Source organism: Diplotaxodon limnothrissa, linkage group LG14 (assembly GCF_057381915.1).
Source record: "Diplotaxodon limnothrissa isolate DT_005_m linkage group LG14, D_limnothrissa_male_GT1.1, whole genome shotgun sequence".
In the NCBI taxonomy this organism is placed as follows: Eukaryota; Metazoa; Chordata; class Actinopteri; order Cichliformes; family Cichlidae; genus Diplotaxodon; species Diplotaxodon limnothrissa.
This window is the reverse complement of record NC_140609.1, coordinates 42295065-42310956: the sequence shown is the minus strand read 5'-3', so window position 1 is coordinate 42310956 and position 15892 is coordinate 42295065.

The following is a 15892-nucleotide window of genomic DNA, read 5'->3' as shown; positions in this document are numbered from 1 at the left end:
GAGGGAGGGGGGAGAATGAGAGGAGAAGAGGCAGCTGTGCAGCAAAGACACAGAATAACTCCAGCTTTGTGTCTTTTTCATTGTAGCTGAATTACGGGACAAACTGTTCCTTTTCACCTCAATAAGAAACGCGTAATATTTTCTCTGAATACCAGACGGGACGGTTGGCAACTCTAATAACTTATGAACAAAATAAAGTGCAACTTCATTAACTTCATAGCACCACCCAGCTGTATAGAAACTCCGTCATGCTAGCTAGCACGCAGTACGGAAAAAGTCAGAATAACGAAAATAAACTCCACCTAAACTTGGTTCATATCTGACCCAGAGAGACTGCAGGTCATAACTTCTTACCTGAAGTTCAGTTCACACTTGGACCGGTGGCCGCCTCGGGTCTCTTTTCCTTCTGCGTCCCCTTTCCTTCATCCACCTGCTGCCCTCCACCACTTGCTAATGTTACTGACTCTGTGGAAGCTCCGCGATAGCCACCACACGAAGTAACGAGTAACGACCCTATCTAAATCCCAGTAACGAGTAACGCGTTCCTGATTTTGGCATAATAACTAGTTACCGTGCTCGTTATGTAACAGTTGCTATCGTAATGCAGTGTATCACCACATGGCGGCGCCTCCTGTCTCACGACTGGTGTCACCCCCTTTTTGTTCTTCTTCGCACTCCTCCTGTAATGGATGCTCCCGTGTGTACGCGGACTAGTGTGCTCTTCAGTAATGTGTGGTAGAGGTAGCACTTATTTTTGATATTGTAAATAAATGAGTACTTTTTGGAAAGTCAGAAGCTGTTGCTCATTCGCTATCCACCTGCACACCTCCGCGGCTGGCTTCATCTCCACCGCACGTTACAACTGGCGCCCGGACTTTTTCCCCTTGGACTTCAGACGATTTTTGCATCCCGCCGAGGATTCTTCTCTTCTAGCACGTGAACTGTCTCGGAAATCCCCCAAGTTTTGCGGACGCTCGGACGTTTTCTCCAGCCATGGCCGCAGCCTCAGCTCAGGTGGGACCCGACTAATTTCTGGATACCGCGGTGTGCCGCTGCTCTGCTTGGGAGAAAGAAAAAGAGAGAAGCTGACTCCGCGACGCGAATGGACTCCGTGGATTTGTTATTTGGACGTGCTGTTGGTTTCGTCTTCTAAGGATTAATTCTTCTGTGGAGAGCCTGGACATGAACATTTCTGCTGGCTTTCCATTCCCCTTTCCCTCTGCTGAGACTGACTGTAGCACATGTAAGTGAGAACTTGGCCGACTACAACCGTTGGTGCTGGTCTTCGGCTCAGTATAACGAAACGATTTAAAATTAATCTTTGCATTTTTGTCTTTCTAGTCTGATCTGACTCTTTTACTACTATATCAATAACTACACTGTGCCCTGGAGCGGCTTAATTTTTTTGAAATCACAATGGCACACTGCCCAGACGACTCTGACTCAGACATGGAACTTACCTCGTTACCTATGTGCCAGATAGTTGAAAATGTGACTCCTAGCCTTAGCCAACAAGTGGTGGAGTTAAGAACTGAGGTGAATAAGCTTAGTGATTGTTTACGTGACTCACTGAACATACAGCAGAGTTTACTAAGGCAGTGGGACCAACTCACAATGGGGAGCTCCCCCCCTCCTGCAGTCCCACAGTCTCCTGTTTTCCCAATGGCCACATCGACACCTCATGTTCCTGTGAGAGACAAAACTGAACCCACCAACAGTACCAATCCGTTCCTGCCCAGCAACCCATTTCAACCTACAAATCCTTTTCTCCCATCTCACTCACTTGAGCTCAGCAGCACTTCCAGAGTGATTGCGGCAGCTTTACATCACGCAAAACTGGAGCCTCCTGTGTATGCTGGGGACGGCAAAGTGCAACCTGAGGACTGGTTAAATGCAGTTGGCACATACAAAGCCTCATTGAACCTAACCGATGGGCAATTGCTAAACGAACTGCCACACTTTCTTGCAAAAGAGCCCGGGAAATGGTTCAAGGCATTGAGCTCCCACATCACATCATGGGCTCAATTCTGTCAACTGTTTAAGACAGTTTTTCTGCCCTCCGACAACCAAGAACGCATCCTGAGAGGAATTTTAGATCGTGTTCAGGCTCAGGACGAACCACTCCCAACCTTTGTTGCCCACATGTTGAGTGAGTTTGACAAACTGAAGAGTCCTCCACCTGAAAAAGACAGAATCGACCTAATTAGTAAACATGCTCTTGAAAAATACAGAGTTGCCCTGTATGGCGCTAATGTCACTTCTGTAATGGACCTGCTGCTACGTGCTCATGAGCTTCACTCAGTGCTTGGACCACAAAGACCACAGCCTGCTTTATGTAGCAAAGACAACTATAAGCCTGAACCTTACTGCTTCAAATGCTCTCAGCCAGGGTTCACCACACGCACCTGCCCAAACTGTAACACCCAACCTCATTTGCCACAACGAGCCTCGAACACCGCTAGGCATGGCCCAGTCCAGCCATTGCTGGCACCTGGCCCCTCTGACCCTGGCCATGAAAAGGTGGAATTAAGCAGCACCACATCCCAGCCACAATACAGGCAGTCGGGAAACTACAGGGGGGGGAGGACATTTCACAGAGGCCAACCTTCCCCCAGTTACTAACGGAGCCTCACACGCCCGATTCACTACAGGGTGGACACAGTCTTGGACACTTGGAAGACAATTTTTCACAAGTCCACTGGAATACCCCACTAAGAACGAAAGTGAACTTCAATGCTTCATCTGTGGATGCTACCCTCGACACGGGTGCTTCCCTCTCGGCTGTACGAACAGATCTCATTCAAGTAAATGACTCTCACCCTAGAAACACAAGTGAGTGGAATGGTCCTGCAGTTAACCTTGCCAATAATGCTCCCTGTATCCCTGACGGTGTTATTTGGCTCAATATTGGATTCATGAACAAGAACTTTTACCAGCGTTTTGCAATAATACCAGATTTGTCCTCTCCTTTCATTCTGGGAATGGATTTTATGGCAAGAGCTTCTGTTTCTATTCACATTCCCACTAGAACCGTCTACATTGAGGACATCCCCTGCCCACTCGCAGACGATGAAGAGGACCTTCAAAATGATTACTCACATTCACCTGGAACACTGATGTCTTTGGACTTGGTTCGCTCAGACTTAACAGCCAAACTGTCTGAAGCAAGTCTCTCAGAGAACAACAAGGATGCTTTACTCAATCTGCTCAGCAAGTTTAGCTCCTTGTTTGATGGTCAACTTGGTCGAACGGCTCTCACTGAGCACGCCATAGAGACTGGCAATGCAACACCTGTCAATCTCCCACCCTATCGCACGTCACCTGCTAAGAAACGTGTGATTGAAGAACAAGTACAACAAATGTTGAAGGACAACATCATTGAACCTTCCACAAGCCCTTGGGCAGCTCCTGTAGTCATTGTAAATAGAGCGGCCACGGAACCAAGGTTTTGTGTGGACTTTCGAGGGCTCAACCAAGTTACCCGAAAAGACTCTTATCCCCTGCCTCGTGTAGATGAGTCTTTGGACTTTCTGGCAAGAGGAAAGTTTGTCTCGACATTGGACTTAGCGCGAGGCTATTGGCAGGTTGCTGTAGCAGAGGACTCGAAGCCTAAAACTGCCTTCATCTCTCACTGCGGTCTCTTCCAGTTTCGGGTGCTGCCCTTTGGGCTCTGCAACGCACCTGCAACTTTTCAGAGACTCATGAACTCTGTGCTTGCTGGCCTCATTTACAAAACGTGTGCAGTCTACCTGGATGACATTGTTATCGCCTCAACTACCTTTGAACAGCACTTAGTGGATCTTGAGGAGGTGCTGGGCAGACTCCAGGCTGCTGGCTTGTCATTGAAGCTCAAAAAGTGCCAATTCTGCCTCGATGAATTCACCTTTCTCGGGTACCGCATCACATCATCAGGTGTTAAGCCCGATCCGGACAAAGTAAAGGCGGTTAAGGAGTTTGATACCCCAACCTCAGTGAAACACGTCCGTCAGTTCTTTGGCTTGACTGGCTATTATCGACGCTTCATTCAGAATTATGCCCGCCATGCCGAACCTCTTCACGCCATCACCAGAAAGGACAATGCTTTCCACTGGGACGACAGCTGTCGAAGGGCCATGGACACTTTGAAGGATCATGTCACATCAGCCCCGATCCTGTCTGTTAGATTTGTATTGTTGATTGTCATTTATGCTTAGAAATATTTACTTATATATGCTTAGAGTTTTGTAATTAGTTGTAGATTGGTAGAGGTTTTGATCCTTGATAGTCTGCAAACTTTGTGTGTATTAGACAGCACTTTGGGAGCATGAGAGGTCATACCGTGTCTTATTATTTTATGGTAGGATTAACGTAGTTGCGTCTGTTCTAGTCCAAGTGCTCTTTGTTTAGATGAACTGCAGGACTTCCTCACCGTGTTATCTAGGATGAACCATCTAGGGTGAGGGGGAGGCTACCCTCTTCCTGACCAAGGATGTTTGACCCTTTGATCAGCAGTCCACACACACACACACACACACACACACACACACACACACACACACACACACACACACACACACAGGCAAGGTACTCTTTGTGTATGTAGACGTCATATGTTAATGAACTTATGCATATTCATGTAACCTCAATAAAAGGACAGTGATACGGGAGAACGGACGAGACCAACTGGAGTCAAGCGGTTGTCCGGTTCTCTCCCGTGCACGAGTAACATGAAGAACTTTGCCTATTTGTGTCTTGCTTAGCAGTGTAATTATATTGTCTTAACGTTCCAGCGAATAGGTTTATGCTACAAACCTAACATTAATTGGTCCTTCGATGCCGGCTCCCTGGGATCGCATTCACCGAGGGGGGGGAGGCACGCTGAAAGACTGACGTCAGCCAGGAAGTTCCTGTGGATTCGCTGTCTGTCTTTCTCCTCGATGAATGGCGATCGGCGGGATTCAGGCTGATATTACACGCTAAGCAACGCCAAGTAAGTTTAAAGAGGCCGACTCTATAACCGTGTCGTTGTGCAGTCTCCGCCATTTTGTGAGGCGTTGAGAAGTTCGCTGCTTTGTGGAGCGATAACTGGGTTAGTGTCCCGAAAAAGAAGTTTTGGTTAAATCGCCCAAGGGTCCCAAGCGTCCGGTGAGTGTCCGGTTTTGAAATCGCCCTGGGTGTGTGTCCCGAGCGTCCCTTCATTGGGTTTTGTCGCGCGAGTGGGTGAGCGTCCCACAACTGGGTCAGGGTCCCGAGCGGTCCGGTGTGAGTCCGGAGTAGGCCTATTTTGTGTTGTTGTCATTGTTGTCGTCGTCGTCGTTTTTGTTGTTGTTGTTGTGTGAGTGTGTGCGGCGCAGAACACGTGGTCTGTAACACCGACTGTTGTTGTTATCATGGGTTTCTAAGCAACCAAGAGTGAGTTAGAGGGAGAAAGACGTTTGTGCTGGACTTTGCTCCTGGCAGCACAAAGTATTTATGTATAAAAGAGAGAGAGCGAAGGCTCCACAGCTGCGTGGGTGCACGCGAATGCGGTCGCGCGGGTTTCACGCGGACCTGAGCCGTGCGGTTAATCGCAGGCTTATAAATGGAAGAGATTCAAATGTTAGAAGTTTTCAGAAAACACACCAGCCTTGAAGAGTGTGTGGAAAAGGCCAGCCCACATCAGCAGCTGTGCTCTGGTGGGTGGCTTTCCCCCCACCCCTTCCTGACACAAAATGTTAACAGCCTGTGTGCCAAACCATTGAGGTGGATAGTTGTTAAAAGTAACCTACATTAAACTTGTGGTTGCTTAAATTCAGTACAATGACATGTGAGGAGAAGTGATATAGGTAAATATTTAAACTCATGAAGTGCATAGAGGCACTTGACCTGTGTGGAAGACTGTCGTCTTATTATGAGCCATTGTTGAGATATAGAGCACACCTGTGAAAACAACTAATATGCTCAACCCTGTATGAAACATCTAAAAGCACATGATGGAGAAGCTGAGTTGAATATGAAAGTGTAAGACTTTGCCGCTGTGGGCAGAGCAACTACTGTGTGATGTTGCGTTGCAGTTTTTTTTTTTCTGAGCTGATGAGCAAGCTACACGTTATCAGATCAAGAGCTGTCTGGGAACTACTCAAAGAGGGGGAAACAGGGAGTGTGCAGCGTTTCCGTGAGCAGTTTTCCTGCATCTTGACTTGTGTGTAGAGTGTTCATAACATCAGCATCATGTTTTTGATTATTTGTTTTGTTGGGTTGAAAAATAGTTAAATAAACTGGTGATCATATTTACGGATCACCATGGCACATATCATCAGCCATGTGATTTATTTTTGCAGATGACAAAGTGAGTGTGAATGTGTCTGACATCACAGTGTTTTTGTGCGCTGTGTAAAAGTAATTGCCTTTGATCGTGAGTGAGAGCGGTGATTCTGCAGGTCACCAGCTATTGTAACGAAAAAAAAGAAAAAAAAGAGTGAAAAAGAAAAATAATCATAGGAAAAAGGTTTTGTGTTGATCAACCAAAAAAAAAAACAACTATAATTTCATTTTCTGCTTTTAAGAAAGGATTGTTCACAAAAACAGAGAGAGAGAGAGATATGTGTTGATTAAGCAGTGATGATAATAATGAAATGTCTTAGTTTGTCACTTTCAGGTGAAAAGCAGACCTGAATCAATTTTCCACATGCAGCGGTCGGAAGAAAGTTATAGTTTAACATCATTGGAAACATGCAGGCCAAGTTTCTGGCTGACTTATTTACAGTGCCATGTGTTTCTCAACCTCACAAGCGAGCTCACTCCTCCCTGAAGATAAGGAATGCAGCTCCATGATAAAGAGACAGCAGCAAGTCCTGAGCACAAAAAGTCCCAGCAAAGCAGCAGCAATGTGGATAAACAGCAGCAGCAGAAGAAAGCAAACCCATCTTCCTGTCTGATTGGATGAATTCCACGGAGGGGCGAGCAAGATGGCGGTGGCAGCATGTTGAAATGCTCAAAAAGGACTGAGTGACTCGGGCAAGCCACATGCAGCTAGCATGCTGGCTAGCGACATGAAAGAAATGGACCCTTCATGATGCGTTCAACGTGCCAGCGCTGTGGTGGGAAAGGCTCCATCATAAACACGCCCTGCGCCGAGGTTCAGGCCAAGAAGAAGAAGACGATGACTTCCAAGCCCAAGAAGGTCGGCCTCAGCGTGGGCGAGCTGATTGTGAAAGCCGTGGCCGCTTCCAAGGAGCGCAACGGCCTGTCCGTGGCCGCCCTCAAGAAGGCTCTGGCTGCCGGAGGCTACGATGTGGACAAGAACAAGGCTCGTGTCAAGACCGCCATCAAGAGCCTGGTGGCGAAGGGCACTCTGGTGCAGACCAAGGGCACCAGGACCTCCGGATCCTTCAAGATGAACAAGGCTACTGAGAGCAAAGCCAAGAAGCCCGCCGCGGCCAAAGCCAAGAAACCGGCAGCAGCTGCTAAGAAGTCGCCCAAGAAGGCAGCAGCAGCAGCACTTCAGCTACTAGACAGGACAAAGCTAAAGGAGAACTGCCGGGACTGTTGAAGTGGGAGAGGACAAAAGAGTGAGAGGACAACAGAGTGAGAAGACTAGGTGAGAACACATAGGAATTATTTAATGTGGGAAATCAAAATTTGGGTTAGCAAACCTGGGGAAAAGAAAACTGACTGCTTAAGTTGGAAAATTGAGACGGAGTCTGAAACATTGCGAAAATAGAAACATATACAAAATCACACACACACAAGCAGAACATGCATTAACCCTACTAACAATTCCAAACACAAAATGACTCATGAAGACTCATAGCACATTAGTTAAGAAATGATTAAATAATAGCAGAGAAGTGTGTAGGAAAGGCAGCTTTAAGAACATGCTCTGCTGGAGATGCAGCTCCACAGACATGCATTAGACCCGCCTAATAACACAAACACATGTAATGAAAATTAGCTTGTTATCTTTCATCAGTGTTAAAATAGTGTCAATTTAGCAGACACTTGTTATTAAATACTGAATTTATCCAATGCAAAAAATTGACTCTCCAAGTTGCAGGACAACAATTTAACTTTTGTGGGGAAAAAAAAAAAAATCCTGGTTTGATAAATCAGTGATCAGACAATAAATTTAGTGTTAAAATGGTAAATTGGGAGAAGCTTCCTGCTTGATTGAGGCAGCACATGTAATTTACTGTATGAGGGAAATTGTCTTTTGTGATACTATTTTGAACATGCTTTTCTGTCGTCCTGTCAACTTAGTGGGTTAATAGCTGATATGCAAATTAGTTGATTGGTTTTAGATTAATGAAAGGTGACTGAATTCTAGTACGAGTGAATGAGATGTGTTGGAGTTGTTGTGTGTTGAGTGGAGACTCTAAAACACTGAGTTTCCTGTTTTGATGTGCGAGTGAATCCTGTATTTAGATACACAACTCTGAATACATCAGAACAAACGTCTTTTGTGAAGTGCATGACAGCATGTCACATGTTTTATGATGAAGGGAAAAGGAAAATTGAATAAAATAGATCTGTGGCCTAAATGAGTGAAGAGCACAGACCGGGTGATTAAACTCATAGCTAATATGACATTAGGGTTATGTTGTGTGTTGTGCAGTTGATGGTTGGTTTGGAGTGAATTTAGCTGATGATTCTTCTCCTGTTGTGAAGATGATGAGGAGTTTGTGTCATGACTTAACAAGGCCTTTTTATTTTGATACTTTCACAGTGCACTGAAAGTTTTGTTTGATAATCTCTGTTCTTTAAGCAGATCTGCACGTCGGGAATTAAAAGCGCTACACGTCGTCGAGAAAATTGTGCCAAGTGAGTTCTCCACATTTAAATGGACTCTGGAGAAAGCCACTTATTTGGGACAATTATTAAATGACAGTCCCAGTCCAAAAGGATTCAGCGATGTAATCCAAACTAAAGTTCTTCTTTTTCTTTTTGAAATGACGTCATTTTGCTGAGAGTGGAAACTAAATGCGACGATAGGTTCCACTATCAGCAAAGAAAGAAAAAATGAATGCATGAATGAGTGAGTGAAAGGAAAACAAACTGACTGACTGGTAAAAGCTGACAAAAGCTGACAAGACTTTACTGATGTAACACGACTGTGTGAAGTTGACCCCCGCCTGGCAGGGGTGCAGATGAGTCTGTGTGTGCTTCCCTTTACAGAAGCAGGAAGATGACAGCAACACTCGAGGTTGCATGATGATTTAACCTTTTAAATGCCATTTTCTGTGTCTGTGCATTTATCAGGTGTGTTATTCATAGGCTTGAGTTGCTCACAGAGATAACTGTGACAAAGTATGCATACGCCTGCGCAAGCGCTAATATTTGCATTTTCTTTTCTTACAGCATGCCAGTTCTTCATGTGAATTGATGATGCGATTTATACCAGGACAACTGGTTGATGTTTTTTCCTACTACAAGATTTCTGGGTTTATGTGTGAGGAAAACTGTGTTTACAGGTTATGAGTGGTGATGCTGTTGCGTTGTGTTGATGGGAAAATGTGAAAGTTACTTTGATAATGTGAATAACCTGTGTGAAATTTCCTGTGTTGAGAACTGGTGTTACTTCTTTCCACAGCTATAGATGGCTAACTTTATGGTCTTTTTATGGCACCTCTGGAACCTGTTGACCTGTGTCTGACCTCTGTCTGACTACAGTCAATGTGTATTGCTAATGTTTGTTTCTTTGAGAATGCTGTAGTAGATTCAGCTGAAGCGGACAAGTGACATGGGTGAAACAAATAAGAGATTACGGTATTTATGGAATAGTTTATTATGGGCTCATTTGCTGGCCACTTTTGAGCCCATAGTAATATATAAGTGGAGTGACTTTGCTTAAGAGCAGTCACCGATTATATTAATGTTGCCTGAGTACATGGGATGATCCATGTCTGAGGCGACTTATGAAAATAATTGTAGTTTACTGATTTGAGAAAACCTGCACATGACACTTGTCTTGCTGATGTTGAATGCTTCTTGTCCTTATGATACAATTGTTTACAGGTATGGAGTTTGGTTTTTCTTCCAGATTTTGTTTTCCAGGCCATGATGGTGTGTATGCAGGCTCCTGGGAGAGCCAGGTGTTAAGCAAACTTAATATGCAAAGCACACTAACATTTTCATTGCAGGATTATGGGTCCAGGGTGGTGCTGCTCCAGGGGAGGAGATGCCCTGATGTTGCCTGGGATATGATCTAGCTAATCTTTTTCTTTAAGACTGGAATCCAGGTTTGGTGAGTTGACGCATGGGTGTGTCCATGCGTCAAGAGGAGGGGTCCAAGGATTAACATTAAACAATGTTTTTTATTATTGTTGCAGTGATTTGTGTGATTAGCCGTTTTATTTACAAATATTAAACCTATGCAAGTGGTGCACCCATGTTCAGATGAGGCTTTGATGGCCTATAAGTGAAGTTCACTGAACTAAAGAATGTGGTTTGATGATTGTTGACATACTCTCCAAATAGTTTGTCTTCCTAGCAAGGAAATACAGGTGCAGCAGTAATCTCCTGAGAAATCTTCAGAGGCCCAGTGAGAAGCGCATAGCTGACAGGACCAGGCAGTGGTTGAGGTCAAAGATCAAGCTGATTGGGGCCCATCATGAAATCAGACCTTGGAGCCACAGCAAGGACCATGAAACTGCCTGCAAAATAGAGGAGAGGATCGTCCACAAGATGGGAGCTGAGGCCAGGAGAGAGGCTTCAGGAGGATCAGAGATCATCTTCAGCACAGCAGACATCACACAGAGAGCTGTGCTACTAAGCTTCCAGGAAATCAAGAGGAGACTTCCCACAGCAAGATTTTAAATAAAATGAAAGATTCAATATTGACGCTGAGGAAGACAACTAAGGTGTACGACGTGCTCTGCCTTAAACCTTCAGCAGCGTTGGAACATAAACACTCAGGGGATGAGGAGCGTGCCAAGCTCCATCGACAGCGTAGAAGGAGTTCGAGGATGACATCATGATTCTGTGAAAAGCACAGGAACCAGAAGCTATGGTGGTGATAACAGCAGTTTCCTATGAACATCACCTAACGCTGTGCCACTGTACTGTGCATACGATGACACTCTGAAGGCTGCTGGGATCATAATAGCAGTAAGACAACCCTGCACCCTTTCCACAGAGGTGTTTTCTGCAGAGTATGGACAATGAAGGACAATGAAGGAGTCATAAATATCCCCCTCACAGGACGAAGGCCTGAAGTGAGGTAATGGGAGGCCATAAAACTAGAGTGCTGAGAGGTCTGCAGCCTTGGAAATAGCTGAGAACCATGTTGACAAACAACAGAACCAACTGATATGTTTGAATGTTTATTCTACATACATTTGGACTCTGGTCCTATGGACAACGATGGAAACAACTGGAAGAGACATTCATGACGCCCTGCAGAACTCAAACCACTCTGCAGAGAGACATGTGATGTGCACACCTGGAGGAAGCATTACCAAGCTGAGATGTTTTTGAAAATGTTACTTTTTTATTTTCACTATTAAATTAACAATTTCTTTGTTTGCTCGTAAGATGCAGTTTGCCATGAGATGAGCTCAATGAATGGGATAACTGCTAATACATTTGTTGAACTGTGTACCTTTTCAGTAATTTAGGGTGATTTGACGTATGCTGAGTATAAAAATGTTTGCATTGAAACTGTCAGACATGAGGTATTCATACCTGGGAACTTTTCAGGCATAAAGGTCAAAAAGGGGGGAAATGTTAGATTTGTATTGTTGATTGTCATTTATGCTTAGAAATATTTACTTATATATGCTTAGAGTTTTGTAATTAGTTGTAGATTGGTAGAGGTTTTGATCCTTGATAGTCTGCAAACTTTGTGTGTATTAGACAGCACTTTGGGAGCATGAGAGGTCATACCGTGTCTTATTATTTTATGGTAGGATTAACGTAGTTGCGTCTGTTCTAGTCTAAGTGCTCTTTGTTTAGATGAACTGCAGGACTTCCTCACCGTGTTATCTAGGATGAACCATCTAGGGTGAGGGGGAGGCTACCCTCTTCCTGACCAAGGATGTTTGACCCTTTGATCAGCAGTCCACACACACACACACACACACACACACACACAGGCAAGGTACTCTTTGTGTATGTAGACGTCATATGTTAATGAACTTATGCATATTCATGTAACCTCAATAAAAGGACAGTGATACGGGAGAACGGACGAGACCAACTGGAGTCAAGCGGTTGTCCGGTTCTCTCCCGTGCACGAGTAACATGAAGAACTTTGCCTATTTGTGTCTTGCTTAGCAGTGTAATTATATTGTCTTAACGTTCCAGCGAATAGGTTTATGCTACAAACCTAACACTGTCATTTCCAGACTTCAACCGTCCCTTTTCCATTCACGCCGATGCATGTGACATTGGTCTTGGGGCAGTGTTGATGCAAAAGGATGACAAGGGTCGTGAGTACGTTGTGGCTTTTGCTAGTCGCTCCCTTCACAAAGCTGAACTCCCCTACTGCACTTCAGAGAAGGAGTGCCTCGCTGTGAAATGGGCTCTGGAACACTTCCGCCCGTATGTTGAAGGTGTTCATGTTACTATCTTCACTGACCACAACAGTCTCAGGTGGCTCATGTCTCGTCAAAACCCAACGGGCCGACTCGCCCGCTGGTCACTTCGTTTGCAGGACTTTGATTTCACAATAGTGCACAAACCTGGTGCACAAAACAAAGTTCCCGACGCACTGTCACGCAACCCTTTGCCTCTGACCTGTGACAGGCCGACTGATCTTTTACCAGATCATGCTGTTATGGGCAGCCTGGACATTCGTACTCTGCCCCCCGTCATTCTGGCTGACCGTTCACAATTGAGACAGCTGCAGTTAGACGATCACGTCACAGGTCCACTCCTCAGAGACATTGAAGCAGACTCTCTGAACAGCTCGGACAATACCACCTTGTTACAGTATGTTGTGTATGACTCTCTTTTGTATCACAGGGAACCCAAGTCCACATGTGCTTTGCACCCTTTGAAAGAGCTGAAACTGTTTGCCCCTACTTCCTTGAGAGGCACCGTGCTGGACTATTACCATGACCACCCCACAGCAGGTCACTTGGGTGTTTCTAAGACATTGGCTAGACTGCGTTTTAGGTTTTTCTGGCCCAAAATGGCAGCTGATGTGAAACGCTATGTGATTTCATGCTCAGTGTGCCAACTCACCAAGCCAAGTCAGAAAAAAGCAGCCGGTCTTATGGTTCCCATTGTCCCCCAGAAACCCTGGGAGTATGTGGGTGTGGATTTTGTTGGGCCACTTCCCCGCACCCCCACTGGTAATGCTTATTTGATCGTGTTTGTTGACTATTTGACTAAATGGGTTGAAGCCAGTGCTGTCAAAGAAGCTACATCTCAGGTAGCAGCTGGTAAATTCGTCACTGACATTTTTGCTAGACATGGTACACCCACTTACCTGATTTCTGACAGAGGGTCTCCTTTTGTGAGTGAGCTTTTTGAACATGTTGTTTCTGGATTAGGCTCGGTGCACAGACTCACTACGGCATATCACCCTCAGACAAATGCTACTGAACGCGTCAACCGGACTCTGAAAACTGCAATCCGCGCTTATGTAGGTGATAAGCACACATCATGGGACAAGTTTCTCCCTCAGATTTGCTTTGCTCTGCGCACCGCCCCTCATGACAGTACAGGTTTGACTCCTGCCATGATGCTTTATGGTCGTGAGTTAGACACCCCGCTTGACCTTATCACTCAGCCTTCTACAGCAGGTGTTGATGAACCGGGTGTGCCTTACCCTGAGACTCTGAGAGCCTCCCTGCAGGAAGCTCACGACCACGCCAAAGCAGCTTTGGACTATAGCCATGACAGACAAAAACATTACTATGACTTGAGACATCGACATGCCTCGTTTCATGTTGGTGACCTTGTGAGAGTTAAGACACACCCCAGGTCAGATGCTCAGTCTAACTTTACTGCTAAACTTGCACCACTGTTTCAGGGACCATTGTGTGTATCTCAGAGACTCAGTGATGTTAATTACAGGCTCACTTGGGTGGACTCCGGTGTGGATGCAGGTGTTTATCATGTTGTGAACATGCAACCGTTCCATACCTGGGACTCTCTCACTTCCAAAGAACATTCTGTTTCATCGCCTGCCGAGAGAGAGACCGCAGAGGGTCTGAACTCTGACTCTCAGGCCCACCCTGGCCCCCCTGCAGACACTGACATTGACTCTGAGCCATTCCCCTTTGATTTACCGGACATTGACTCTTCTTCTGGTGTGGGCGCTGTTCCAGAGAGTGTTTCACCCAGATCTGTCCAGCACCCAGCTGCTGGTGGACATTACAATCTCAGGCCCAGACGTTGCCCCAGAGTTACGTCTGGCTGGAGCAACAAAAGATGGACTAATGATTTTCACACAACCAGGCTTGATCTGAAGTGAAATGTTCTGGTTAAACCTGTTTGATGCTGTCTTGTTGCATTGCTACTTTGAGTCATGATATGTAGATGTTTCTGTTTGCTCTACTTAATCCAGTTTTATGGCTCTTTAGTGCGTTAAGGTTCATTCTTGGCATTTACTTTAAAAACAAAAAAAAGGAAAAAGTGAAAAAACTAAGAAGACTGATTTTCCACTGTACATATTCGTCTTATTTTCACCAATTTCATTTTTAAATGGTCTTTTGCCCTGTGTGTGTGCACCAATCTTAGCTGTAACCTCTATGTATAGGGTACTGTTAGGTGTGGTGTGTGTTTTTTCAGCTGTGTACGGCTGAGGACAGCCTTTTTCTCACCAGGGGGGACTATGTAACAGTTGCTATCGTAATGCAGTGTATCACCACATGGCGGCGCCTCCTGTCTCACGACTGGTGTCACCCCCTTTTTGTTCTTCTTCGCACTCCTCCTGTAATGGATGCTCCCGTGTGTACGCGGACTAGTGTGCTCTTCAGTAATGTGTGGTAGAGGTAGCACTTTTATTTTTGATATTGTAAATAAATGAGTACTTTTTGGAAAGTCAGAAGCTGTTGCTCATTCGCTATCCACCTGCACACCTCCGCGGCTGGCTTCATCTCCACCGCACGTTACAGTTACCACAATAATAACGTAGTTACTGTAACGCGTTACTTAATAACGCGTTAGTCCCAACACTGCTGGTCAGTCACAGGAGCACGTTCAGTGAGAGACTGAGATTACCGAAAAGCACCACTGAACGACACAGGAAATCTTTCCTGCCTGTGGCTCCCTGTACAACGCATCCACTTAACACACTGGTTACTGCTACAACTACACGTTTCTTTTCCAGCTATTTATTTATGAGTGACTTATGTATGTATATATATGTATATATTGTACTATTCTTAGTTAGCGTATTGTCTGTCTTGTCTTAATGTTGGTTTATAATGGAGCACTGTAACAAAAAATTATTTCCCCCAGGGATCAATAAAGTATTGTGATTCTGATTAACCTGTGTGCGACTGAGGCAGCTGCTGCGCTTGGATTTTGTTCTTTTGTGGAATAAAGTTTTGTGTTTTTTAACTGGGAAGTACAAGCTTTTCGGAGCTGAACACCTGCCGTGTTGTGCCAAAAAGTGATTTCCAATGTTTCTGTGTGTTTTTTTTGTGAGTAATATTTTACGTATGTTGGTAAATAGACTTTGGTGAACAGAGGGGTTATATATAAAATTTAAAAATTACATGTTTTTCAAGTATCTTTATAACTCCGTGTTATTGTACTTACATTATAACCAATCCGGTCCTTTTTGTCCACTTGAAATATGTTTATAGAACTGTTGTTATATGTGTTGCAATATCTGCTGTCCTCTTGGCCAGATTAAAAATGTGTTTTTTAACAGTAATGTCAAGGAGATTTATTTAACTGGAAAAATAAAGGATATATAAAAGGCACTGCCAAAAACTGATTGCCACGTCTACCTTGTGACAGGAATGTTGTTTGTGGC